Genomic DNA, 25,674 nt, shown 5'->3' on the forward strand with positions numbered 1-25,674 from the left:
CAGCAACCTGGGCAATATAGTGAGACCCTGTCTCTAAGAAAATAAAAGAGTGTCTTAGGTCGTTCTACCATGGGAAATGAAACAAAGCCAAATTTGGCCAGAGGCAGTGTCTCAACAGGTACCCCCATACCATTCATTCTTTCTCTGTCAGGTAACACGTTGGTGATCTTCAGCTTTAAATCTGGGGGAGGGGATGCATGGGTTTTAATTTTTGTTACATTTTAAAAATAGTTTTAAGATTTACTTTAAAATGAAATTTGAGCTGGGTGTGGTGATGCATGCCTGTAATCCCAGCTACGTGGGAGGCTGAGGCAGGAGGATCATTTGAAGCCAAGAGTTCTGGGCTGAAGTGTGCTATGCTGATCTGGTGTCTACACTGAATTTACCATCAAATATGGTGACCTCCCGGGAGCAGGTAAATCGTCCCAAGTTGGAAACAGTGCAGGTCAGAACTCCTGTGCTGATCAGTGGCGGGATCGCGCCTGTGAATAATCACTGTATTCCATCCTGGGCAAAATAGTGAGACCCCAGCTCAAAAAAAAAAAAAAAAAAAAAAAAACCAGACAAACAGACAAAAAACTGAACTTGAATCAAAGACTTGGGCTGGGCTTCTTACCTGGTTTAGTCTCTGCACAGCCCTCTGGGGTCTGGGTCCCACTTTTCCTTTTACAGATGAGGAAATGGAGCTGCTGTGGTTGAAGGACTTGCTCCAGGCTGCACAAAACCTCAGGCAGACTCTTTCCAAAGCAAATGCTTGACTTCTTGGGAGGGTTCCCCCCTCCCCAACACCTCTTTTCCATGAGCAGCTCCCAAATGTCAAAGAAGGCCAGAGAGGTTGGTGTCCTGCATTCATGAAGGCAGGAAGTGTTTATTGAGCACCTACTAGCTGCAGAGCTAGGCATGAGGGCACCACAGTGAAGAGACAAGAGCCCTGGCTTTATGGAGTTGGACGTCCACCATGGGAGACAGGCCCTGCGGGGATTTTGGGTGAAATGTCATTGAACGTCAGGCGAGCAGAAGCCCCAGTGCTGCTGACCTTGTCTGGGAGGATCAGGAAGGTTTCTTGGGAGGAGGTCGGGACACCTGAGCCGAGACCTGGAGGATGAGGCTGCGGCTGCCTGTCTTGAGTGCATGGAAGAGAATTCCAGGCAGAGGGAATAGCACATGTCAGGACCCAGCTGGGGAGTCCTGGAGACACAGCTGGTGCCTGGAGAGCTCAGGGAGGGGCTCAAGGTGGGGCTGGGGAGGGAGGAGGGAGGAGGGAGAGAGAGGCAGTTTCCGCACCGCCCCCAGGGGGTTAAATTAAACTGGTGAGTCAAGATTCCAAGAAAATGAGTGGCTTCTTCTGCCAGAATTTTAGGCAACTCCACATTCCAAGACAGCCCACAGCTTCCTCTAACAGTCAGGCTGTTCCCAGCCCTTGTGGAGGAGGCAGGAGACGGCCACTAGCTGGGACACTAGGTGAGAGGTCAGGCCTCAGGTGGGCATCTGGGTGGGATGACAGAGAGGGGTAGGGGAGTCCAGGACACTGGAGACCCTCAGGCCCATACTCGGGGTGCCCAGCCCTGCACCTGCTACCTGTCTGCATTTGCGTCCTTGGGAAATAAACTTTGAATCAGAGATGTGCAGGAAGTTTGGTGGGGCATTTTCTCAGACGCTGCACCTGTGAGGGAGGGTAAGCAGCTGGGCCACCATGCTGAGGTCTCATCCCCCCTCCATAGGAGCTCTGAGCTGGGTAGGCCCTTGAGACATGTTCCCAATGAAGCAAGGCAAAGACTTATCTACCAGTCATTGGACGCAAGCTGTCCCTCAGGGCAGGGGCCACCAGATCAGATGAGGCAACCCTCTGAGGCCGAGGGCAGTTCCTGGGGAGTTACTCAGCTGTGAGCTGCCAGATCTCACTCCCAACAGCCACAGGAATGGAGCGTCCTGGTCTGGGAGGGGGGATCTGCAAACACAGCATCCGATACAGCAGCTGTGTGACCTGGAGCACATGGCCTAACCTCTCTGAGCTTCCTTTATGCAAAATGGAGTCATGGGCTGTTGGAAGGATTCAGGATATTGGATGTGAAGCACCTGGCCCCGGTCTTGAGCCCCAGAAAGTACCCAGGAAGTGTTTGTTTAGTTGAAAGAATCAGTGAATGTGTTGCTTCATAATAAGAATGAGTCTGAGAACTCCCTTTCTGGTGAAAAGATCACAGGCCCAGGAGGCAGGAGAGAGTGGTGGGTTCCAGCAGTGACTGGTTGTGTGACAGCAGAATGGTAAGACCGTAGGCTTTACACGTAGCTCTCTGGGGCTTAATTTCTTTATCTTGTAAACACGAATAATGACACCTGTGCCACTTTCTCCTAGGCTATCTCCTCGGTGTTGGGAGACTGAGTGGAGATCATGCGATGGGAGGTGAAAGTTTTGAAAGGAAAAAGATATCATCAGTTTTTACAGGTGGGGTGGGTGTGGCAGCCGATTGCAGAATAGGAACCTGGAACCCTGGGTGAGCTGGAACCCTGGATGAGCCGGAACCCTGGTCAGGCATGAGTTCAGCCCTGCACCCACGTAAGCTCACATGTTTGCATGCGCTCCCTCACACATGCATGCCCCTGCAGGGGTGCACACACAAGCATGTGTTCCCTAGTAATGCACCCACTCACAACCACCCAAGCAAGACAAAGGCAAGGAGTGGAGCTGTCTGCGGTGCACCTGAGGCCCTTGCTCCCCTCCCCGCCATGAGTACATTGTGGAGGGCTGAGGACTGGGGCTGCCAAGAAGGAGCCTGGGCTGGAGGCCACATGCGTTCGGGTCAGGCTGGCAGAGCCGTCTGTCTGCCTCTTGTCTCAGTCTGCCAGGCTGGGCGAAGGCCACGTGCTAGGCTGAAGAGCCCAAGCCAATGTAAATGGGCTCCTTTGGAAGTAGGGCTCATCTGGAGAGCGAGCAAGCAAAACAAGCTTAGCTTTTCATTTAGGAGCGGTCACAGAAAACTGAAATGCACCGAAGAGTTGATGGCATTGGCGTTGATCAGCGGGCATCGAGGGTGCTTTCTATTTCCATCCCTTTGATTTCACTCATGTTTTCCTGCTGTCAACTTCCATTAGCATTGAATAGTTATCAGGATCATCAGGGTGGTTTGGCTGAAGATGTTTGTTGATGGTGTTTGTCCAGCTCCTTTCCCTGCCCGTAGCCCTTCAGTGGCCCTCCTGTGCTCTGAGTGGTTCTGCTAGGGCCATGAATTGTGGAAGCTTAGACTGGGGGCTGTGAGGTGGGAGTGTGGGCTCAGCCTGGTAATCTGCCGCTCTCCTCCCCAAGTCTGTGGTCATTGTCACATGGCCTGTGTGGGCCAATCAGAATTCTCCCTTGCCATATTATAGGCAGACACTGGGGAGATAAGCTCTCCCCGAAATATTAACATTGTCTCTGGCCATGTTCCCTTTCCCTTCACTACCCAGAGAAGCAGGAGGTGGGGGGAAGTGTGAGAGAGAGAAGCAGCCAGCTGGAGAAATAAATATAAGTCCCTTTGATTGTAAGATATGATTACTTATTTTAGATGCAACTGTGATGCTTAATTTCATGTGTTAACTTGACTGGGCCAAGGGATGCCCAGATAGCCAGTAAAACATTAGTTCTGGGAATGTCCGTGAGGGTGTTTCCAGAATAACTTAGCACTTGAGTCAGCAGACTGAAGGAGATCTGCCCTCACCAGTGTGACCAGGCATCTTCCCATCAGTCGAGGCCCCAGATAGAACAGAAAGGTTGAGGGAGAGGGAGTTCTGTCTTCTGCAGCTGGGACACCCATCTTCTCCTGACCTTGGACATCAGAGCTCCTGGTTCTCAGGTTTTTGAACTGAATGGCGCCACAGGCTTTCCTGGCTCTCTTGCTGGCAGATGGCAGATTGTGGGACTTCTGGGCTTCCATAATTCTGAGAATTATTCCTAGAATAAATCTCCTCTTACATTTTTATATGTGTTCTATTGGTTCTGTTTCTCTGGAGCATGCTGATTTGTACAGTTAAGAAAGCAAAAAAGGCTACCAGTTAAACCATGTCTTTGGCTGTAAGTCACATTCTAATTTCAGAGATCTGAATATGTGAAAAACATGTACACTCATGCATTTAACGATGGGGATACATTCCGAGAAATGCATCATTAAGTGATTTTTTTTTTTGAGAGAGAGTCTTGCTTTGTCTGAATGGTACGATCTTGGCTCACTGCAAACCTCTAGCCTCCAGATTCAAGTGATTTTCCCACCTCAGCCTCTCAAGTAGCTGAGGCTACAGGAGTGTGCCCCACAATACTGGACCAATTTTTGTATTTTTGTAGAGATGAGGTTTCACCATGTTAGCCAGGCTGGTCTCAAACTCCTGACCTTGGGTGATCCACCCACCTCAGCCTCCCAAAGTGCTGGGATTCCAGATGTGAGCCACCACACCCGGCCTTTTCAGTGATTTTCTTGTGTGAACATTATAGACTGTACTTACACAAACCTAGATGATATAGCCTATTACACACTCAGGCTTAATGGCACAGCCTGTGGCTCCCAGGCTGCAAACTTGTATAGCACATTACTACAGGCAATTTTAACACAAAGTTATTTGTGTAACTAAACATAACTCAGTCTGGGCAACAGTGTGAGACTCTGTCTCAAACAAACAAATGGCTGGCAGTGCTGTAAGTTTCTTTACCCCAGCATCACTGTGAGCACGTGAGCAATGCATCGCACCATGACATTACAACAGCTACGACATCATTAGTCAGTAGGAATTTTTCAGCTCCATTATAATCATATGGGACCACCATTGCATATGTGGTTTGTTGTTGACCGAAACGGTGTTGTGTGATGCATGAGGGTACTCAAGAATCAATAAAATATATATATGGAAGGATGGAGAGAGAGAGAGAGAAAGCGCAAGAGAGTGTGAGCAAGGCCAAGACAGTGAGAGTACACACAGGATCAGGAGAATGTGTGTGTGAGACAGAGAGGGATAGAGGGAGCAGATTCCTGAAGACATCTTTAAGCACCTGGATTCAGCCATTCCTGAAGCTGACATTGTTATTAAAGGAGGCTATAAAGATCCATTGTTTCTTAGGCACATATGAATTAGATTTCTGTCACTTTCAACTCAAGGAGTCTAGGATAATTCCTCTTCTTCTTCTTTTTTTTTTTGAGATGGAGTCTCTCTCTGTCACTCAGGCTGGCGTGCAGTGGTGTGATCTTGGCTCACTGCAACCTCCGCCTTCTGGGTTCAAGCAATTCTCTGCCTCACTCTCCCAAGTAGCTGGGATTACAGGTGCTCACCACCATGCCTGGTAATTTTTGTATTTTTAGTAGAGACGGGGTTTACCATCTTGGCCAGGCTGGTCTTGAACTCCTGACCTCGTGATCTACCTGCCTTGGCCTCCCAAAGTGCTGGGATTACAGGTGTGAGCCATTGTGCCCGGCCCAATTCCTCTTCTGCCTTTGATCTTTTTTCTTGCAACAGAAAGGGCTTTGTTTGTTTGTTTGTTTGAGACAGAGTCTCACTCTCACCCGGGCTGGAGTACAATGGTGCAGTCTTCAATCATTGCAACTTGTGTCTCCTGGATTCAAACAATTCTTGTTCCTCAGCCTCCCAAGTAGCTGGGATTGCAGGTGCCCACCACCACACCTGGCTAATTTTTTTTTTTTTTGTATTTTTAGTAGACACAGGGTTTTGCCATGTTGGCCAGGCTAATCTGGAACTCCTGGCCTCAAGTGATCCCCTGGCATCGGGCTCCCAAAGTGCTGGGGTTATAGGTGTGAGCCACCATGCCCGCAGGCTTTTGTGTTCCACTGTTCCCTCATGGCTAAGGACTCTGTAGTCTACTTCACTTTAAGGATGCACAGTGCATAAGAGGGATTAAGCCTGAGCAGGCGCACAGCAGATACCTGGGGAACTGAGTTGGGATCACTGATACACCTCCTTGATTGTAAGTGTTGGAAACCCCAGTTCAAAATAGATTGAGTGAAAAGTGGAAATGATTGGCTTGTGTGTGTGAAAAGTCCAAGAATATATGTGCTTCAGGCACAGATGGATCTAGGGGCTTACATGATTTTTTTTTCCAAGATGTGGCCTTTCCCTTTCTGGGTGCTACTTTCTTTGTTGGCGTCACTCTCAGGCTGGCTGTTCTTTGAGGTGACTCCTGGTCGAATGTAGACCCTCCAAGTCCAGAATCTCAGTGGAAAGAAATATCCGTCCTCCAAAAAATTCTATCTGAGGGCCTAGAATTGAACACCAGTGGGCAGGTGCTGTGCATGCACCAATCAGGGATTCCCTAGCCTGGAAGAAAATGTACTGATTGGCCACGTGAGGTCGCATGACCCTTGAGTGGGTGGGTAAGGAGGAAAGTACCTATCTGAAAGTGAAGGAGATGTGGTTCCTCAAAGATAAATGCAAGTGCTGTCTACAGGAGAGGTAAGGGACAGCAGTCATCATCCCCAGTAATTCTCGTCCTCCTTTCTTTGAATTAATACCATCCCAGAGAAGGCCCGTAGGTTCCTCAGCATCTTAACCTCTCTCCAGAGAAGTGTTTCGCACTGGGCTGCCATCCAGGGAGACTTCCAGGCTTTGGGAGGTGCTGGGGACCCTGTCTTTCCCTCTGCAGAAATGAAACAAAGGAGGCCAGGAAGAGACATCCCATCCCTTGTGGGGCTGGAAGCCGCCTGTCACAGAAACCAGGAGGCCTTTCTGGGCACCATCACATGACTTTTCTCTTTTGTGCTTGTAGAAAATGTGCTGTTAATACAGGATGTTTGACAACGCGGGCAGGATTAAAGGGCAGCCCTAATTGACCAAGGAGTAGGTTTCCAACTGGTTTCTTTCTAGAATAATTCCATGTAGCAGGTGTGATTAGTCATGTCATCTTCATGTCATTTGCAGGGGAGAAGTTCAATGTCCAAACAGTTTGTGACTGGCACGCCTGATGCTGAACAGCAACCAGCCACCTTGGCCCACAAAAAGCATACAGCAAGTGTCTCTGAGCTGTGGCCTGACCAACTGCAAGCTTGGCCCTGCTACACTGCTGGGTAGAAGAGGCTGCTTTTTTTTTCTTTTTTTTTTAAGAGATGGAATTTCACTCTGTCGCCCAGGCTGGAGTGCAGTGGCGTGATCTCAGCTCACAGCAGCCTCTGCCTCCCATGCTCAAGCGATTCTTTTGCCTCAGGCATCCCGGTAGCTGCGATTCTAGGTGCCCACAACCATGCCTGGCTAATTTTTGTATTTTTAGTAGAGACAGGGTTTTGCCATGTTGGCCAGGCTGGTCTCAAACTCCTGACCTCAGGTGATCCACCTGCCTTGGCCTCCCAAAGTGCTGGGATCACAGGCGTGAGCCACTGTGCCTGGCTGGAAGAGGTTGGTTTTCTAAAGAAGCATCGTGAGGTTCTGAAGCCCAGATGCCCAGATTCCAGCCCCAAGCCCATGGCTCTCCAGCTGAGTGATCTCAGGGGAATGACTTACCTTGCGCTCCCACATTCACTCTATTCATCTGTAAAGTTAGGATGTCATGGGCATCGGGTGCTCATAACGTGTTCGGTACAGTGTCTAGCATGCAATAGGTGCTCAATAAGAGTCGGCCGTTCATCATCATCACAACAATTATTATGATTAGACCCTTCCATTTTCTACACCGCTGCCAGAGGGAATTTTCCTTCCTTCCTTCCTTCCTTTTTTCCTTCCTTCCTTCCTTTTTTCCTTCCTTCCTTCCTTCCTTCCTTCCTTCCTTCCTTCCTTCCTTCCTTCCTTCCTTCCTTCCTTCTGATGGAGTTTTGCACTTGTTGCCCAGGCTGGAGTGCAATGGCACAATCTCGGCTCACCGAAACCTCTGGCTCCCGGTTTCAAGTGATTCTCCTGCCTCAGCCTCCTGAGTAGCTGGGATTACAGGCATGTGCCACCATATCTGGCTAATTTTGAATTTTTAGTAGAGATGGGGTTTCGCCATGTGTGTCAGGCTGGTCTTGAACTCCTGACCTCAGGTGATCCGCCTGCCTTGGCCTCCCAAAGTGCTGGGATTACAGGCATGAGCCGTGCCTGGCTATTTTACTTTTTGAGACAGAGTTTCTCTCTTGTTGCCCAGGCTGAAGTGCAATGGCTCGATCTCGGCTCACCACAACCTCCACCTTGCTAGAAGGAATTTTCAAAACGAGGCTCTGTCATATCACTGTCTATGCTCTCCTTATCTCCCCACAGAGCCTTATTCCCTGAGAACCAGCTTTCTCAGCCTCAGTGCTGGTGACATTTGCAGCTGAGTAACTATTGTGGGAGGCCTGCCTGTGCACCACTGCCTGTTCAGCAGCATCCCTGGCCTCTGCCCACTCCATGCCAGGAGCACCACCTCCTGCCCTTCTCCTGCCTGTTCCCCCCACTGTGTTGGGACAACCAAAAATGTTTGAAAACATTGCCAAATGGCACCTGGGGTGGGGAGTACCTTTCTCCCACTCCTCTCCCCTCCCCAGCTAAGGACCACTGCCTTACATGTCACCCTGAGCACCTTCACAGCTGCTGGTGCCCTGGCTCCTGCAGACCTCTCTGGCTCCACTCAGCCCTGGGCTTCCCGTTATTCTCTTTGCTCCAGCTACTCTGGTCTCTCTGCACCTGCTGTTTCCTCTACCAGGAGCCTAGCCCTGCCGGCTTGGCTCTCATTGCAACAGCTCCCTCTGCAGCACTTCACACTATTATAATTGTATTTTACGTGTTTGATTTTTTTTTTTTTTTTTTTTTTTGAGACAGAGTTTCACTGTTGTTACCCAGACTGGAGTGCAATGGCACGATCTCGGCTCACTGCAACCTCTGCCTTCTGGGTTCAAGCAATTCTCCTGCCTCAGCCTCCCGAGTAGTTGGGACTACAGGCATTCACCACCATGTCCAGCTAATTTTTGTATTTTTAGTAGAGACAGGGTTTCACCTTGTTGACCAGGATGGTCTCGATCTCTTGACCTCGTGATCCCCCTGCCTCAGACTCCCAAAGTGCTGGGATTATAGGCGTGAGCCACCGCGCCCAGCCTTGATTCTTTTTCTTTTTTTTTTGAGAGAGAGTCTCAGTCTCTCAGGCTGGGGTGCAGTGACATGATCTCGGCTCACTGCAACCTCCACCTCCAGTGTTCAATTGATTCTCCTGCCTCAGCCTCCAGAGTAGCTGGGATTACAGGTGCACACCACCATGCCTGGCTAATTTTTGTGTTTTTAGTAGAGATGGGGTTTCACCATGTTGGCCAGACTGGTCTCTAACTCCTGATGTCAGGTGATCTACCTGCCTCGGCCTCCTGAAGTGCTGGGATTACAGGTGTAAGCCACCACACCGGGCTTTAAGACAGTTCTTAAAAGATGTGGACAAGCCTGGGGATAGACTAGGTAGACAGGCAGTGCTACCAATCCTACAAACCCTGGGCATGAAAATGAGATGTCAGGTCTCTCAGTGAACGGATGCAGCAATTGCTCCTGTGACAGGCATGGTGTGAATATGACAGATGTCGCCGAAAACAGAAAGCTACTTTGGGTGGAGCTGCTGCAGGAATCAGCTGAGGCTTGAGTGCAAATGCTTTATTTCCCATTCATCTCTGCATCAGGACCACAAGGGCAGAGAGTAGGAGCTGAGGCTTTGTCGGCAGTTTCCATGAAGCCCCGTGTCCTAGCGTAGAGATGCTGCATCAGCCCTCTGGCATTTGGGTCGGTAACATGTCCTCACCAATTTCTAGTGAAGATTATAGATGGAGGTATTTTGCTTGGTAAAGAATTTGTGTTTTTTTTTTTTTTTTTTTTTTAGACAGAGTTTTGCTTTTGTTGCCCAGGCTGGAGTACTGGGGTGCAATGGTGTGATCTCAGCTCATTGCAACCTCCACTTCCCAGGTTCAAGCAATTCTCCTGCCTCAGCCTCCTGAGTAGCTTGGATTATAGGCATGAGCCACCATGCCTGGCTATTTTTTTTTTTTTTTGAGACAGATTTTTGCTCTTGTTGCCCAGGCTGGAGTGCAATGGTGGGATCTCTGCTCACTGAAACCTCTGTCTCCTGGGTTCAAGCAATTCTCCTGCCTCAGTCTCGCCAGTAGCTGGGACTATAGGCGCATGCCACCACGTCCAGCTAATATTTGTATTTTTAATAGAGATGGGGTTTCACCATGTTGACTGGGATGGTCTCGATCCACCTGCCTCAGTCTCCCAGAGTGCTGGGATTACAAGCATGAGCCACCGTACCCGGCAATTTCTTATTTTTATAAAGAAAGGGTTTCACCATGTTGGTCAGGCTTGTCTCAAACTCCCAACCTCAGGTGATCTGCCCACCTCAGCCTTCCCAAGTGCTGAGATTATAGGCATGAGCCACCGCACCTGGCCATGAAGAAATTTTTAAAAAGAGTCCACTTTTGTTGTACAGGACATGTGAACTCGAAACAGCAGGTAGGCATTCTTGAAAAAAAAAAAGTGAATCATGAAGTTTTAAATGTATGTATTGAAAGAATCCATTTTCCCCCTATTTTTGTCATTGTGCTGTGGCCTAGTAAAAAATTGATTGCAGACTGGGTTTTGTGAACCACTGGGGTAATAGAAAAGTATAGACTTTGGTGCCAAACTTAGGTTTAGGTCACAAACCTGGTACTTAGGTCTGCATGACCTTGACAAAGTCACTTCATCTTTTAAAGACACAGTTTCTGGGTAAAGGCTCAGAAGGTTATTGGTGGAAAGTATCTGGCACCTCACCCAGCCCATGGGAGGGGTTTAATAAGTGTCAAATGAATTTCTGTTGTATTTCAGGTCCATAATCCTTTAGCTATAAATGCAAACTTTTTAAAAACTATGCAAACAGGGAGTGTTTTTCTTAAGCTTGGTTCAAATCCATTTGGCAGCAAAACCTGACATCAGGCTATTTTATAGTCTCTATTTATCCCTGTGGGCATAACTACTCATATGTTCTGCTTTAGAAATATTAACGTGTTTGATATTGGTGTGTCTAGACTCCCAGGACTCACAGGGGCGTCACATAGTGTACAGCATATGCAAGGTACTAGATACGATCTGAACCTTTCTGAATTCTGATATATATCTGGATTTTAAATGACCAACTAAATTCAGATCGACTTAGGAAAAAAAGAGGTATGTCATTCCATGAACCTAAAAAAACCCAAGGGTATTTTACCTTCAGGTACAGCTGGATCTGGGACTCACATGATGTCTGTTTTTCTCTCCACTCAGCTCTGAGTATCTGCTCTTCCTTGAGGTTTGGCTTCATTCCCATCCTTGCTCAGACAGGGTTTCTTTGCATCGTGGGAAAGAGGGGCCTTTGCAGCTCTCAATTCTAAGAAATTGAGACCTTCCCCCTCCTGGCATCATATGTCAAATTTCAATGAAGATTCTGATTGGCTCATCTTGTGGCACATGCCCACTACTTGAGCCAATTAGCATGGAAGAGAAATACGTCTTGTAATTGAGTCAAGTGCCTACTCCAGTAGCCCTGCTTTGGTTGGGGGAGAATCGATAGCTCTGCAGGAGGAGTATGGGGCCAGCCAAGCCAACAGGGCCCAGGTCATCAATTACAAAGTAGCTCTGTGGCAATCAAGTCCTTCATCCACATTCCCTGTTCAGGGAAATCCCAGTCTAAGCACAGGACACCCTGGAGGAGGGGGAGCCTCACACCCTCCGAACCTTTCCTCTTGGCTCTGCATCTGTGCTACTTGGTGACCGGTGTGTCTTTTGTGACAGCCTCACCTCTTACAGATCTTTAAAGTCTCTCTGAATCTGCAGTCACTTCCTATTCTGTTCCTCACCGTGACTGGAAGAGCTGCCACAAGCTGTCCCTCTGCTGGAATGTTCTTGGCACTCTCTCTCACCTGAGGAATGCTGGCTCATTGTGATTCTCAGTTTAAAGGACAGGTCTTTAGAACAGACTTCCCTGACTCTCTAAGGTCTCTCTTCTAATTCCCACCCAATCCCTGCCCTTCTTTTTTTGATCGTGTTCATTCCATTTTGAATTATATATTAGTACTAACTGTGCCTTTATTTGTTTAGAAACTGTCTCCCTGGATAGACTGTCACAATTCAAATGGAAGGCCATGTCTGTCTCACCCACACTCTATCTTCTCAGGGCCAGACTCACAGTAGGTGCCACCAATTTTTTTTTTTTTTCCTTTTTGAGACAGGGTCTCACTTTGTTGTCCAGGTGAGAGTGCAGTGGCCTGATCACAGCTTATTGCAGCCTCGACCTCCCCGGGCTAAAGTCCTTCCACCGGAGGGAGGTCAGGTCCTTGACCTCCCTGGGCTCAGGTCCTCACACCTCAAACTAAGTAGCTGGGACTACAGGTGTGTACCACCATGTCTGGCTAATTTTTGTATTTTTTGTAGAGATGGGATCTTGCCACATTGCCCAGGCTGGTCTTGAGATCCTGGGCTCAAGTGGTCTCCCTGTCTAGGCCTCCCAAAGTCCTGGGATTCCTGGGATTACAGACATGAGCCACCATGCCCAGTTCCAACAGATATTTTTAAATTAAGGAATGAATTAATGAGTGAATGGCAAGACTTGAATTCAAACTCTGGTCTTCCTGACCAGTGGGTTCACATGGTAGCAACTGCTCATTTCTCAGTGTTGTCAGACCCTAATGAGGATGCCTGAGTCTATCTTGTTCTAGGGCACCTTCCTTTTTCCTTCCCCTCCCCTCCTTTCTCCCTTCCCTCCCTCCCTCCTTCCCTTCCTTTCCTTTTTCCTTTCTTTCATTTTTTTCCTTTCTTTTCTTCTGTCTCTCTCTCTCTCTCTCTTTCTCTTTCTCCCCTCCCTCCCTCCCTTCCTTCCTTTTTTTGCTAGAACAACTCAGCCAAATACAATTCTAGTTTATCTTTAGTTTTTTGAGATGGAATCTTACTCTGTTGCCCAGGCTGGAGTATACTGGTGTGATCTTAGTTCACTGCAACCTCTGCCTCCCTGGCTCAAGTAGTTTTCCTGCCTCAGCCTCCTGAGTAGCTAGGATTACAGGCACTGGCCACCATGCCAGGCTAATTTTTGTATTTTTAGTAGAGACAGGGTTTCACCATGTTGGCCAGGCTGTTCTTGAACTCCTGATCTCAAGTGATCTGCCTTACCTGACCTCCCGAAATGCTAGGATTACAGGCGGGAGCCACTGTGCCTGGCTGTCAAGCTTTTTTTTTAATTTTGACTTTTCCTTTTTTGCTGCCTGGTCATCCTCATTGGTCTTCTGCTTCTTGGTACTAACACTGTCATCCCGATCATTTTCAGCAGCCAGTTTGCCCTTGGCAGCCTCAGCTTCCTCATCTTTATCTCCATCCTCTTTCTCACCATCACTTTCCTCCTCCTCCCCCTTCCTCTCCACCTTCTTCTTCTTCTTTGTCTATACCTCATATCAGCCTCCTCCTCTCCATTGCCCTCATTAATATTCCATCTCTTCCATTTTCTGCCTCCTCCACAACCTCCTCCTTCTCCTTTAAGTCTTGGTGGTGAGGTAGGAGCCGGTGTCCATGGCTGCATCTGACATGGGGCACGCGGGTGATCTGATGAAGGGGATTAAAAAGAAAGTGAGAGTTCGGGGACTGGGGATACAGCTGCCCGCCAGAGGTGGCTGCAGTGAGCAGGGAGCCCAACCACGAATCATACAAAAATGGCTGTTCAGAGCAGCCAGTGGGGGCTCGAGCACTTTTCATTTTCTTCCTTTTTCACATATATTTCACAAATGTTAACTCCCCCTGGAAGAAGCAGACTTCTCCGAGTTCTCAGCATCCTCTGGCTTGTATGGTAGCTCCACAGAACCCCTCCTGACCCTGCTCACCTCTGAGTGAGTGTGGCTGGTTTGTGGTGTCACTTGGATAATCACCACGGCTGGCAGCTTCCTGGTAAATGTAGAGTGCTGGGATTATGGGTGTGAGCCACCATGCCCAGTTCCACACTTTTTTTTTTTTTGAGGCTGAGTCTTGCTCTGTCGCCCAGGCTGGAGTACAGTGGCACGATCTCAGCTCATTGCAACCTCTGCCTCCCAGGTTCAAGCAGTTTTCCCTGCTTCAGCCTCCCAAGTAGCTGGGATTACAGATGCCCACCAACACACCAAAGCTAATTTTTTTGCATATTTAGTAGAGACAGCATTTCGCCATGTTGGCCTGGCTGGTCTTGAGCTTCTGACCTCAGGTGATCTGCCTTGGCCTCAAGGTGCTGGAATTACAGGCCTGAGCCACTGTGCCCGGCTCCCCATACTTTTAAACCATCCGATCTCGTGAGAACTCACTATCATGAAAATAGCAAAGGGGGGAATCCGCCCCTGTGATTCAATCGCCTCTCATCAGGTGCCTCCCCCAACCTTGGGAATTACAATTCAATATGAAATTTGGGAAGGGACACACAGTCAAATATATCAAGGCCCATGACCCACGTTTAGCCAATCAGAGTCCTTCCCTGGGACTTCTCTAATCTCTGGTCATGATGCCGTGTGGCTGTGAAGCTGGACCCTGGATGGCCATGGCTCTCCTTGGGGAGACAGCCACTCTGAGACTCAAGCTGACTCACCAGGAGCAGCGAAGACAACAGAAGGCCCTTCAAATAGCAGTGACCCCATTTATTGGACATCCCTGATGTGCCAGGCACTTTGCACACATTTTTCCTAAAGCATCCACCAGCATTAGTTTCCTTTTCTGGATGGGGATGATGAAGCTCTGGGAGGTTAAGGTGCTTGTCCAAGATTTCAACATGGCAGAGCCGAGGTTCCAACACAGAGAGGGGTGCCTGCAAACCCTGCAGCCTCTGAGCTGGCCCGTGGGCTGCTGCCTGCCCCCTGTCCTGGGGAGTCTGCTGCCTTAAACCTTGTTCTTGGCCCAGGAGAACTGAAGGCATCCTTTGTACAGCTCTGTTTTCAGTGGGTGAGGGTGGGCACATGCCTGGCTGAGCATGGGGAAAACAAAAGAACCGGTACGGAGGTCTCCGAAGCATCCCTCCCTTTGTCCCTTCCTCTCGTTCCCTTAGGGCAGATGCATTCGAGGTCACAGTGGAAGAAGCTACTCTCATGAATACCTGTGGGACAAAGGGCTGCTTCATGCAAGAGAAAGTCCCTTTGCCCAACATGAAGCCAAGTGCCAGTTCAACAGCTGTAAAGCGCACCCATTCATTCCAAGGAAGGATTCAAACAGAAATCCTGTATCTTCCACTTAGGTAGGTACATCCCAGGGAGGCTGGGCAGAGCTGCTAATGGCCAGGGGAATGGCTGGCACATCTCTCAAAGCTGCATCTCACTGGCTCCTGGCTCCATCAGCCAGAATGGGATGGTGCTTGCTCCCGAGGGGGCTCTGCTACGCTGGAGCGGTGCTGGGGGGCTCCTTGGAGGACAGGAAGGCCCCTCTACGCCAGATTTTCAGCAACATCAGGATGTGGAGAGAGCCCAGCTCACCACATCCCCTTGGCGAACTATGACAAGAAATGCACCAGCTTTCAACACAGCTCTTGTTCTCCATCAATGGGTTCCATTGTACGCATGAATTCCCCGGCTCCAGGAGTTGGTTCTGTGCCCTGGCCAGAGTCTCAAACCAAGGGACCTGGTCTCCTCCACTCCCTTCCTCAGGGTTGTGCAGCATCCCCGAAGTCTGGTCAAAGAGCTTCACCTCAGGAAGTCTCCTTTCACTTCTATCCGTGGAGGAGCTGGAAGGATGGAGAGCCACAGGAACCTCTTAAACATCCTTCCTCAGGGCGCTTGAGTGTTTGAGGTTTTCCCCACTGGCCCCACCTCACTGCCTTCCACTAGATATTCCCCCTTCAAGTCCAGGGCAGAGATTGGCAAACTACCTGTGACCCATCACTTGTTTTCCTAAATAAAGTTTTATTGGAACACAGCCATGCTCATTGTTTATATATTGTTTATGGCTGCTTTGTCCTTACAATGGTAGAGTTGAGTAGTGATAACAGAGATTGTATGGTTCACAAAGCCTAAAATATTTACTATCTGGTCCTTTAAAGGAAAACTTTACCTTCCCCTGATCTAGGTCCAAGAAGTGCAATGGCTTGATCTCGGCTCACTGTAACGTCCGCCTCCTGGGTTCAAGCGATTCTCCTGCCTCAGCCTCCCAAGTAGTTGAGACTACAGGGATGCACCACCACATCCAGTGAATTTTTGTATTTTTAGTACAGACGGGGTTTCACCATCTTGGCCAGGATGGTCTCCATCTCCTGACCTCGTGATCTGCCTGCCTCGGCCTCCCAAAGTACTGGGATTACAGGCGTGAGCCACTGGACGCAGCATTTTTTTTTCTGAGATGTAGTTTTGCTCTTGTTGCCCAGGTTGGAGTGCAATGGCTCGATTTCAGCTCACTGCAACCTCCGCCTCCCAGGTTCAAGCAGTTCTCCTGCCTCAGCCTGCAGAGTAGCTGGAATTACAGGCACCTGCCACCACACCCAGCTAATTTTTGTATTTTTAGTAGAGACAGGGTTTCACCATGTTGGCCAGGTTGGTCTCGAACCCCTGATCTCAGGTGATCTGCCTGCCTCGGCCTCCCAAAATCCCAAAGGGCTAGGATTACAGGCGTAAGCCCCCATGCCTGGTCAAAGCTCAGTCTTAATACAGATCAACATCCAGTTTCTAAAGCAGAATTGCCCAATTTGGTAGCCACTAGCCATGTGTGGTAATTGAGATCTAAATTAAAATGAATAAAAATTAACTGTAAAGTGTTCAGCTCCCTGGTCATGCTAGCCACAGTGCAAGCACCCAAGAGCCACAGCGGCCACCTGTGGGATGGTGCCAATGGAGGACATTTCCAGCACCGTGGAACATTTCCCTGGACAGCACGACCTCAGGAACGGCCCTGCCCCACCCTCCATCAAGAAGCCACCATGTGGGGAATTGTCTTTCAAATGGAGAAACAGATTCTGGACTTTGGGGTTTGGGATCTTCTGCCCAAGATCAAGCTGTGTGATCTTGGGTATGTTACTCAGTTTCTTCAAGCCTCAGTGTCATCACCTGCAGGACAGACCCAGAGCACTGTTTGGTGTATTGCAGGGAGAGCTCCCTAAATGGCAGCTGAAATCATTTTAACTTTTGTAGTAGAGTGAAAGAAAAGTACAACCTTAACAATGGCCCCTAGGATCTCCATTAGAGAGAAAATTGTGCCTGGCTTGGTGGCTCATGCCTGTAGTCCCAGCAATTTGGGAGGCCGAGGCGGGCGGATCACTTGAGGTCAGGGGTTCGAGACCAGCCTGGCCAACATGGTGAAACCCCATCTCTACTAAAAATACAATTAGCTGGGTATGGTGGTGCACGCCTGTAATCCCGACTACTCGGGAGGCTGAGGCAGGAGAATTGCTTGAACCTGGGAGGCGGAGGTTGCAGTGACCAGAGACTGTGCCACTGCACTCCAGCCTGGGGGACAGAGTGAGACTCTGTCTCAAAAAAAAAAAAGAGAGAAAATTGGTTTTATCTGTGAGAGCATCATGCAAAGTTGCTGTTGGGAGGGATTGGACTCTTGAGGATGGTCTGATGAGTCTGTACTGAGAGATCAGGAACTTGCATGTCACAGGAGCAGGGAGGAGGCAGAGAAGTGGCAGGAGGCTGGGAACCACAGGGGTCAGAGTGCGTGTGTGGCAGGTGCTGAACATACTCATTGGCTTGAACTGGAGCTTAGCTCTTCATCCATCCATCTGTACATTCATTCATATGAATAAGTTTTAGCTGCATGTGTCCAAAAACCTAATTTAGGGAAAGAACGAATGACTTATGTGACAGAATCATAAGGCAGAGGTGAATTGGATCTGGCTTTAGGGAAAGCTTGATGCAAGGCTCTAGCTGAGCAGAAGGATGAAGTTTCCCTCTCCCGGCCCCACTTTTTCCATCTCACAAGATGGTAGCCAGCAGCTCCAGGGCCACATGAGCTTCCTGATTCCAGAAGGAGGGAACAGGGAGGGCTTTGCAGAGTCCCGGTCCCGGTGTTAGTCTCCTTGAGAGTCTTTGGGTGACACTGGGCCATGTGCTTATCCCTGAGCTCATGGAACAGGACGGTGTGCTTGGCTCCAGCTCTCAATATTCCCCACAGGCTAGGCAAAAGAAATTAAGGAACAAAGTAAATGAAGGTCAACAAATGGAGGCAACCAAGGAACACCGAGAAAGCTGAGTGGAGGCTGGGCATGGAACAAGAGATGCCTATCATGACGCATCCACTCAGCTCTCCAGCGCTGGGCTCTGGGGGCAACTGGAGACAAGATGAGCCCTCAGCCTGCATGGAGCTTACATTCTGTTGGAAGGAAAGAGCCTCATCCTGATGGCGCTTCTCTCCCTCCCCTGGGGAGACTGGAGACAGAGCCTCCTCTCCCTCCTGGTCTGAGTCCAGCCCCAGGAAAGGAGTGAAATTAACAGTCCATTGTTTTTGTGACACTTCCTGAGAGCAACAAAGGGGCTTTCACAGTGAGAAAGTGAAGCAAGTAGGTGCGGGACAACCTGGAAGTCACTGAATGTGGTTGTCGAGGTGCCAGATGGAAAATGCCCAGCAGGTCATGTTCAGAAATTGGAGCTGAAACAGACACGCTCTTTTAAAAAAATCCATATATGGTTGGAATTTCAGATGCACTTTGTGAAGTCAAGGACACTAGGCTGGGTACTCAGAAATGGGAAGCACCTGGAAGGTCCTGGAAAAATCAGCAAGCAATGGGAGCCAAGTTCTCTATCAGGTTCGCCCTTGCTCTGGTGGGTCCACACAGCTGTGAACCAAGGGAGAACCGAGGCACCTGGCATTTGGCCTCGGTCCCCATCCCTCTCCCTGCCATGCAAACCCCTCTCAGTGGAGAATTCTAGGCAGAGGGAGTATCAAGAAAATAGACAGTGGAGGGAAGGAGCATGGAAGAACCCAGGGCCCAAAAGCAGAGAGCAGAGAAGGGGACGGCAGGCTGGGGCTAGGCTGGGCTAGGCCAGGCCGGTGGGCTGGGCCAAAACTTGGAGGAGTTTGGAAGCCAAGGACCTGAGCCTCCTCATTACTTGGAGAGCACCCGGATGCTCGGTGGGAACGAAGCTAGGGCGGGGGACTGCGCTCATCTCCCGAGGCTGCCCTCAAACAGCAGAAATCAATTCTCACACTGCTGGAGGCTAAAAGTCAGAAACCAAGGGGCCAGCAGAGCCACGCTGCCTCCCAAGTCTCTAGGGAAGTCCTTCCTTGCCTGGTCTGGCTTCTGGTGGCTCCCATCCATCCTGGTGTTCCTCAGTTTGCAGCTGCGTTGCACCTGGCTCTGCCTCCATCTTCACATGGGCTTTGTTTATGTATCTCTGGGGGTCATCTCCTCTTCCTGTACGGACAGCAGTCTATTGGGCTTTGTGTCCACCCTGACCCAGTATAACTGCATCTTAACCAATTACATCTGGGAAGCCCCTATTTTCAAACAGATTCACATTCTGAGGTGCTGGTGGACATGAATTTTGGGGGGACACCATTCCATCAATGAGAGTGATACAATTTTCACTTGGCAAAAAGGACTCCAGCAGCATGAAGAAGGCTCGAAGGAGGCCAGTTTGGAATTAGGAGATGGCCAGGAGGTGGGAGAGAGGTGGAGCAGGCCTAGGCCAGGAGGGGGATGGCGGCGAGGGAGGGAAGTGCATGGCGTTGAAAGATGTTTAGGAAGAGAAAGCCACAGGAGGGGTGGGATGTGGGGCAGAGTGAAAGGTGGACTATGAGGACTCTGGCCAGGCTGAGTGTGGTGGCTCACACCTGCAATCCCAAAACTTTGGGAGGCCGAGGAGGGAGGATTCCTTGAGGCCAGGAGTTCGAGACCAACCTGGACAACATAGATTTCATTTCTACAAAAAAATCAAAGAATACCCCAAAAAATAAGCCGGACATGAGGTGCAGGCCTGTAGTCCCACCTACACAGGAGGCTGAGGCAGGAGGATGGCTTGAGGCCAGGAGTTCAATGCTGCAGTGAACTGTGATCATGCCACTGCACCCCAGTCTGGGTGACAGAGTGAGACCCTGTCTCAAAGGGGAAAAAAAGAAGACTCCCTAGGTTTCTGGGTGGCTAATTAGCCTTATCTTCTGGGAACACAATTTGGTGAGGCTTAGGATATGATAGAAATTAGGCAGAGGTAAAGAAAGACATGCTTTTTAAAAAGAGAGAAGAAAGCCTGAGCTGGTTGACACCCCACAAGATTTGCCCACAAGCCGTAGGAGTTACCTTGGCCGCTCCTAAACCTCTTGGCTCAGCGCGTGGGCACCACTCAGAAGCTGCTGATGGCCTTCGCTCCGTAGAATAAATAACCCTCCCTGTGAGCTCATCTTCAATTAGACCCCTCCCCTCACTCACTCAGGCCCATGGACCAGGGGAATTGCTGGGGAGGTGACCAAATGCAGCATCTGGCAGCAGCTCTGGGGCTGGGACCGCTGATTCACAGTGATGAGCCTGCCTCCTCCTCAATTGCTCTCTGGGGTCACAGCCAGACACAGGGGATGGCTTGAGGCCAGGAGTTCAATGCTGCAGTGAACTGTGATCATGCCACTGCACCCCAGTCTGGGTAACAGAGGCAAGGGCAGGTGTTCAGGGCTAGGGCCTCTGACCCAAAATGCTGGAGAGTTTCCTCCATTTCAGTTCCCTTCGGAGCTCCTGGCCACTTAGAGATAAAGACCACAGGGGCTGGCCTCGGGCCGCCTGGGTTTGCCTGGAGTCCAGTGCATTTCTTGGGGCACCCGGGACACACTAACACAAACTTGTTGGCTTAGAACAACAGAAACCTATTCCCCCACAGTTCTGGAGGCTGGAGACCTGAAGTCAGCATCATATGCTGAAATCACAGTGTGGTCCGGGCCGCACCCCCTCCAGAGGCTCCAGTGGACGGTCCTTGCCTGGCCCGGCTTCTGGTGGTTCCCGATGCCACTTGACTTGTGGCCACTGCAATCTTCAAAGCCCACATCTCCACCTGTCCTTCTGCCTCCCTCTTCTTCAAATGCATGTGACTGCATTCAGGGCTCCCCGGCTAATCCAGGATCACCCCCATCTGCAGCTCTTTAACCACACCTGCAACAATCCTCTTTCAGAAGGTAACATTGACAGGTTCTGGGGATTAGGACCCGCTGTGTCTTGGGGTACATCTATTTTACTTCTTGCTAACTCCTTCACTTACAAGCTGTGTGGGCAAGGTACTTTTCCTTCCTGTGTCTCAGTTTCTGCATATAAAACTAGCAGATTTTCTGCTTTTTTTTTTTTTTTTTAACAGAGTCTTGCTCTGTTGCCCAGGCTGGAATGCAGTGCTGTGATCACAGCTGACTATAGCCTTGGGCTCAAGCAATCCTCCTGCCTCGGCCCCCAAGTAGCTGGGACTACAGGTGCATGCCACCACGCCCAGCTACCTTTTGTATTTTTTGCAGAGACAGGCTTTTGCCATGTTGCCCATGTCTTGAACTACTGAGTTCAAGAGATCTGCCCACCTCAGCCTCCCAAAGTGCTGGGATTACAGGTGTGAGCCACCACACCCCCTGACATTCTGCTTTTTAACAAAAGAACCTGTGATCTTTAGCTGGCCACAAGGTCATCTGAATACAGACTACATTTCCCGTGCAGCTTCACAAGACCACGTGCCCAAGTTCAGCCAATGGGACCTAAGCAGGAGTTAGAGAGTAGGGCTTCTGGGCAGGGTCCTACTCCTTCCCTTTCCTCATTTATGGCATGATGTTTGGAGGACTGGGACGGCCCTCTTAGGCCGTGAGGTGAATTTGGGAGTGGAGGCCAACATGTCACAGGTTTTTATGATTAAATAAGAGGCGCACGTGGAGCCTTGAGGAGGGGCCTGGCCCACACACATGCTCCATGAGGGCTTCTTTCTCTTTCCCTACTGCTTCTCCTCCTCTTCTCCTTCCCCCCTTCCCCTCTACCCCTCTTCTTCCCCTCCCTGTCCTCTCCTCCTACTCCTTTGTTCCCCCTTCTTCCTCTTCCCGCTCCCTTCCCATCTTCTCTTCCCCCTTTCCCTGTCTTCTTTCCTCTCTTTTTGTCCCCTTCTCTTCCTTTGCTTCTCCCGCCTCATCTCTCTCCTCCTCTTCCTCTCCCTCTCCATCCTTTCCCTCCCATCCTCCTCTCCCTCTCCTCCTCTCCCTTTCTCCTCCTCCTCTCCCTCCTATTCCTCCTCCTCCTTCCCTCCTTCTCTTCCTCCTCCTCCTTCCCTCCTTCTCCTCTTCTTTCTTCTCTCCCTCCTCCTCCTCCTCTCCCTCCTCCTTTCCTCCTTGCTGCTGTTGCTGTTTTGCTTCTGTGTCTAGGGTTGGGGATCCCGTAGGCAACCTTGGGGCCAGCACACAGCTTCTGACAAGGGTTTCGGGGGCTCTGTGAGCGGTGTGTTTACACACACCACACCCACAGCTTGCTTTTTTTAGTCATTCTTTATTAGTTATAAAAACAACGCATTACTGAGGAAGCCACTGCGCTGGGCACTTAACATGCATGGTTTCCAAACTCTCCAGCAATTACCAGGTAAAGTTATTATGTTGAATCTTGTGTTATCTTTATGAAAGTCATAGCTACCCTTCCCTAATTTAAAGATGAAGATAGTGAGGATCAGAGAGGATGTCGCCTACAGCTTGTGGGGTTGGAATCAGGGGTCAAACCAACTCTTACCCTGACTTGGGCTTCCTTCCATGGTAGAAGGATGGGAAGGGAGCCCTCACAGGGAACTGGTTCTGTGTTAATAAATACTGGGGATACTAAGATGAAAAAGATCAATCCCCACCTTGGAGGAATGCCTTTTTTTTTTGAGACGAAATCTTGCTCTGTTGCTCAGGCTGGAGTGCAGTGCCATGATCTCAGCTCACAGCAACCTCTGCCTCCTGGGTTCAAGCGAGTCTCCTGTCTCAGTTTCCCAAGTAGTTGGGATTATAAGCACCTGCCACCACACCCAGCTAATTTTTGTATTTTTTTTTTTTTTTTTTTTCAGTAGAGACAGGGTTTTGCCGTGTTGGCCAGCCTTGTCCTTAACTCCTGACCTCAGGTGATCCGCCCACCTCAGCCTCCCAAAGTGCTGGGATTACAGGCATGAGCCACTGTGCCCAGCCAGAGGAATTCCTAATGGGAGGGCTGTGCTGCGCTGGGAGGCCATCTGGTGTCAGGTGCTTGAGGTGGTTTCCGGGAGAAGAGATGATTTGAATGGAGCCATGAAGAGTGGATAGGGTGTGTATAGACAAAATGGAGCGAGCTGGGCATGGCTGGGAGGTTGAGGGGTGCTGGGAAATCAGGAGGTGGACAGTTTGTCCTGGGGTGAGGGTCTTGAGTCTACACAAAGTAATGCTTCCTCCTTTTAATCAGATTTATGAGTTTCTCTCTTTCTCTTCCAAGAAAGGTTTGCTTGTTTTGTTTTTTTCTGAGACTGGGTTTCACTCTGTCATCCAGGCTGGAGTACAGTGGCACCATCGGGGCTCACTGCAGCCTCAACCTCCCAGACTCAAGTGATCTTTGTGTCTCAGCCACCAGAGTAGCTGGGACTACAGGCGTGTACCACCATGCCCAGCTAATTTTTTGCATTTTTAGTAGAGATGGGGTTACGCCATGTTGCCCAGGCTGGCCTCAAACTCCTGGACTCAAGCAATCTGCCTGCCTCAGCCTCCCAAAGTTCTTGGATTACAGGCGTGAGACACAGTGCCCAGCCATTTTTAAATTTATGTAAACACAACACATATTCATTGGGAGGAATTTGGAATATATAGACAATCACAGAGCAGGCCTCTCCACCGGAGATTCCCTGCTGTCTGGGTTAGTAGCAGGCATGGCTCACCTTCCGGAGCCCTCCCCAGAGCCGGGCACCCTGCTGTCCACTCTCCACTCACCGCTCACCCTAACATTCCCAGATATGCAAACTAATATACTCTAGATGGGCATGACCCTCTGTCTCCTCTTGTAATATTAAAAAAAAACTGTGGGGCCGTTGCGGCAGCTCACACCTGTAATCCCAGCACTTTGGGAAACCAAGGTGGGCATATCACTTGAGGCCAGGAGTTTGAGACCAGCCTGGGCAACATGGTGAAAGCCCACCTCTACTAAAAATACAAAAATTAGCTGGGTGTTGTGGCCCCAGCTACTCAGGAGGCTGAGGCAGGAGAATCACTTGAACCTGGTGGGATGGATTGCAGTGAGCCGAGATGGCGCCACTGTACTCCAGCCTGGATGACAGAGTGGGACTCGTCCTCAAAAAAATTTTTTTTTGGAGAAGGGCAGGTGTGGTGGCTTATACCTGTAATCCCAGCACTTTGGAAAGCTGAGGTGGGTGGATCACTTGAGGCCAGGAATTCAAGACCAGCCTGGGCAACATGGTAAAACTCCGTCTCTACTAAAAATACAAAAATTAGCCAGATGATCCCAGCTACTCGGGAGGCTGAGGTGGGAGGATCACTTGAACCCAGGAGCAGAGGCAGAGGTTGCAGTGAGTGCAGATCACGCCATTGCACTCCAGCTTGGGTGACAGAGTGAGACCCTGTCTCAAAAAAAAGTTGTTTTTTTTAGATAAATGTAGATTCACATACAATTGGAAGGTATAATTCAGGGGGATCTCGTGTATTCTTTTGCCAGGTTTCCCCAAATGGTAACTTGGTGCATAACCAGAGTGCAGTAGCACAATCAGAAAGTGGGTGTCGATACAATCCTCCAGCCCAGTTGGATGCCCGCAGTTTTTCCTGTGAGTTTATGAGTATTTAGTCCCGTATCATTTTATTGCATGTGTGCATTTTATTGCAGGTTGGTGTGACCTGCACAGCAGGTCAAGAAGCAGGACAGTTCTGTCTTGTCAGTTTAAGCTGCTGTGGCAAATACACCACAGACCAGGTGGCCATAGCAGTCCATGTTTACTTCTCGTGGTTCTGGATGCTGAGAAGTCCAAGACCAAGGTGCCAGCAGAGCCGGTATCTGGTGAGGGCTGGGTCCCTGGTTTGCAGATATCCATCCTCTCGTTGCGTCCTTACCAAGACTGGAAGGAAGATCATCTCTCTCCTGTCTCTTGTATTCCCAAATATGAGGGCTCCACCCTCATGACCTAATCGCCTCTCAAAGGCACCAGCGCCTAATACCATCCAAATACCATCCCACTGAGAACTAGGCTTGCACACATAATCTGAGTGAATGTGACATGCTGTTTGTATCAAGTTCCATCACATCGACACCTCCTGCCCTTTTTCTTTCTTTTTTCTTTTTTTTTTGAGATGGAGTCTTGCTCTGTCACCAGGCTGGAGTGCAGTGTGGCAATCTCAGCTCACTGCAATTTCTGCCTCCCGGGTTCAAGCAATTTTCTTGCCTCAGCCTCCCAAGTAGCTGAGATTATAGGCATGTGCCACCACACCCAGCTAATTTTTGTATTTTTAGTAGAGATGGGGTTTCACCATGTTGGCCAGGATTGTCTCGATCTCCGACCTCGTGATCCACTGGCCTCGGCCTATCAAAGTGCTGGTATTATAGGTGTGAGCCACCTCGCCCGGCCCCCTCCTCCCCTTTTGACAGCCACAGTCGCCTCCCATTCCTTTCCATCCTCACAGCCACTCATCTATTCTCCATCTCTAGAATTTTGTTACTTAAAGAATGTGAGATAGTCTGGGTGCTGTGGCTCTTGCCTGTAATCCCAGCACTTTGAGAGGCTGAGGTGGCTGGATCACCTGAGATCAGGAGTTCAAGACCAGCCTGGCCAATATGGTGAAACCCTGTCTCTACTAAAATACAAGAATTAGCCAGACGCAATGGTGGTTCCCTTAACCCCAGCTATTTTAGAGGCT

At 49.7% G+C, this 25,674-nt stretch overlaps 1 long non-coding RNA gene across 1 annotated transcript; it reads left to right on the forward strand.

The window, feature by feature from the left end:
- Positions 1–1,370: 1,370 nt before the first annotated feature.
- On the forward strand, positions 1,371–15,796 carry LOC118154065 (uncharacterized). The gene is made up of 3 exons (XR_004743998.2): positions 1,371–1,461; positions 14,948–15,133; positions 15,540–15,796. It is a non-coding gene; the product is annotated as an uncharacterized LOC118154065 (long non-coding RNA).
- The last annotated feature ends 9,878 nt before the right edge of the window (positions 15,797–25,674 follow it).

The sequence above is a fragment of the Callithrix jacchus genome, chromosome 5 (genome assembly GCF_049354715.1).
Source record: "Callithrix jacchus isolate 240 chromosome 5, calJac240_pri, whole genome shotgun sequence".
Classification (NCBI taxonomy): domain Eukaryota; kingdom Metazoa; phylum Chordata; class Mammalia; order Primates; family Cebidae; genus Callithrix; species Callithrix jacchus.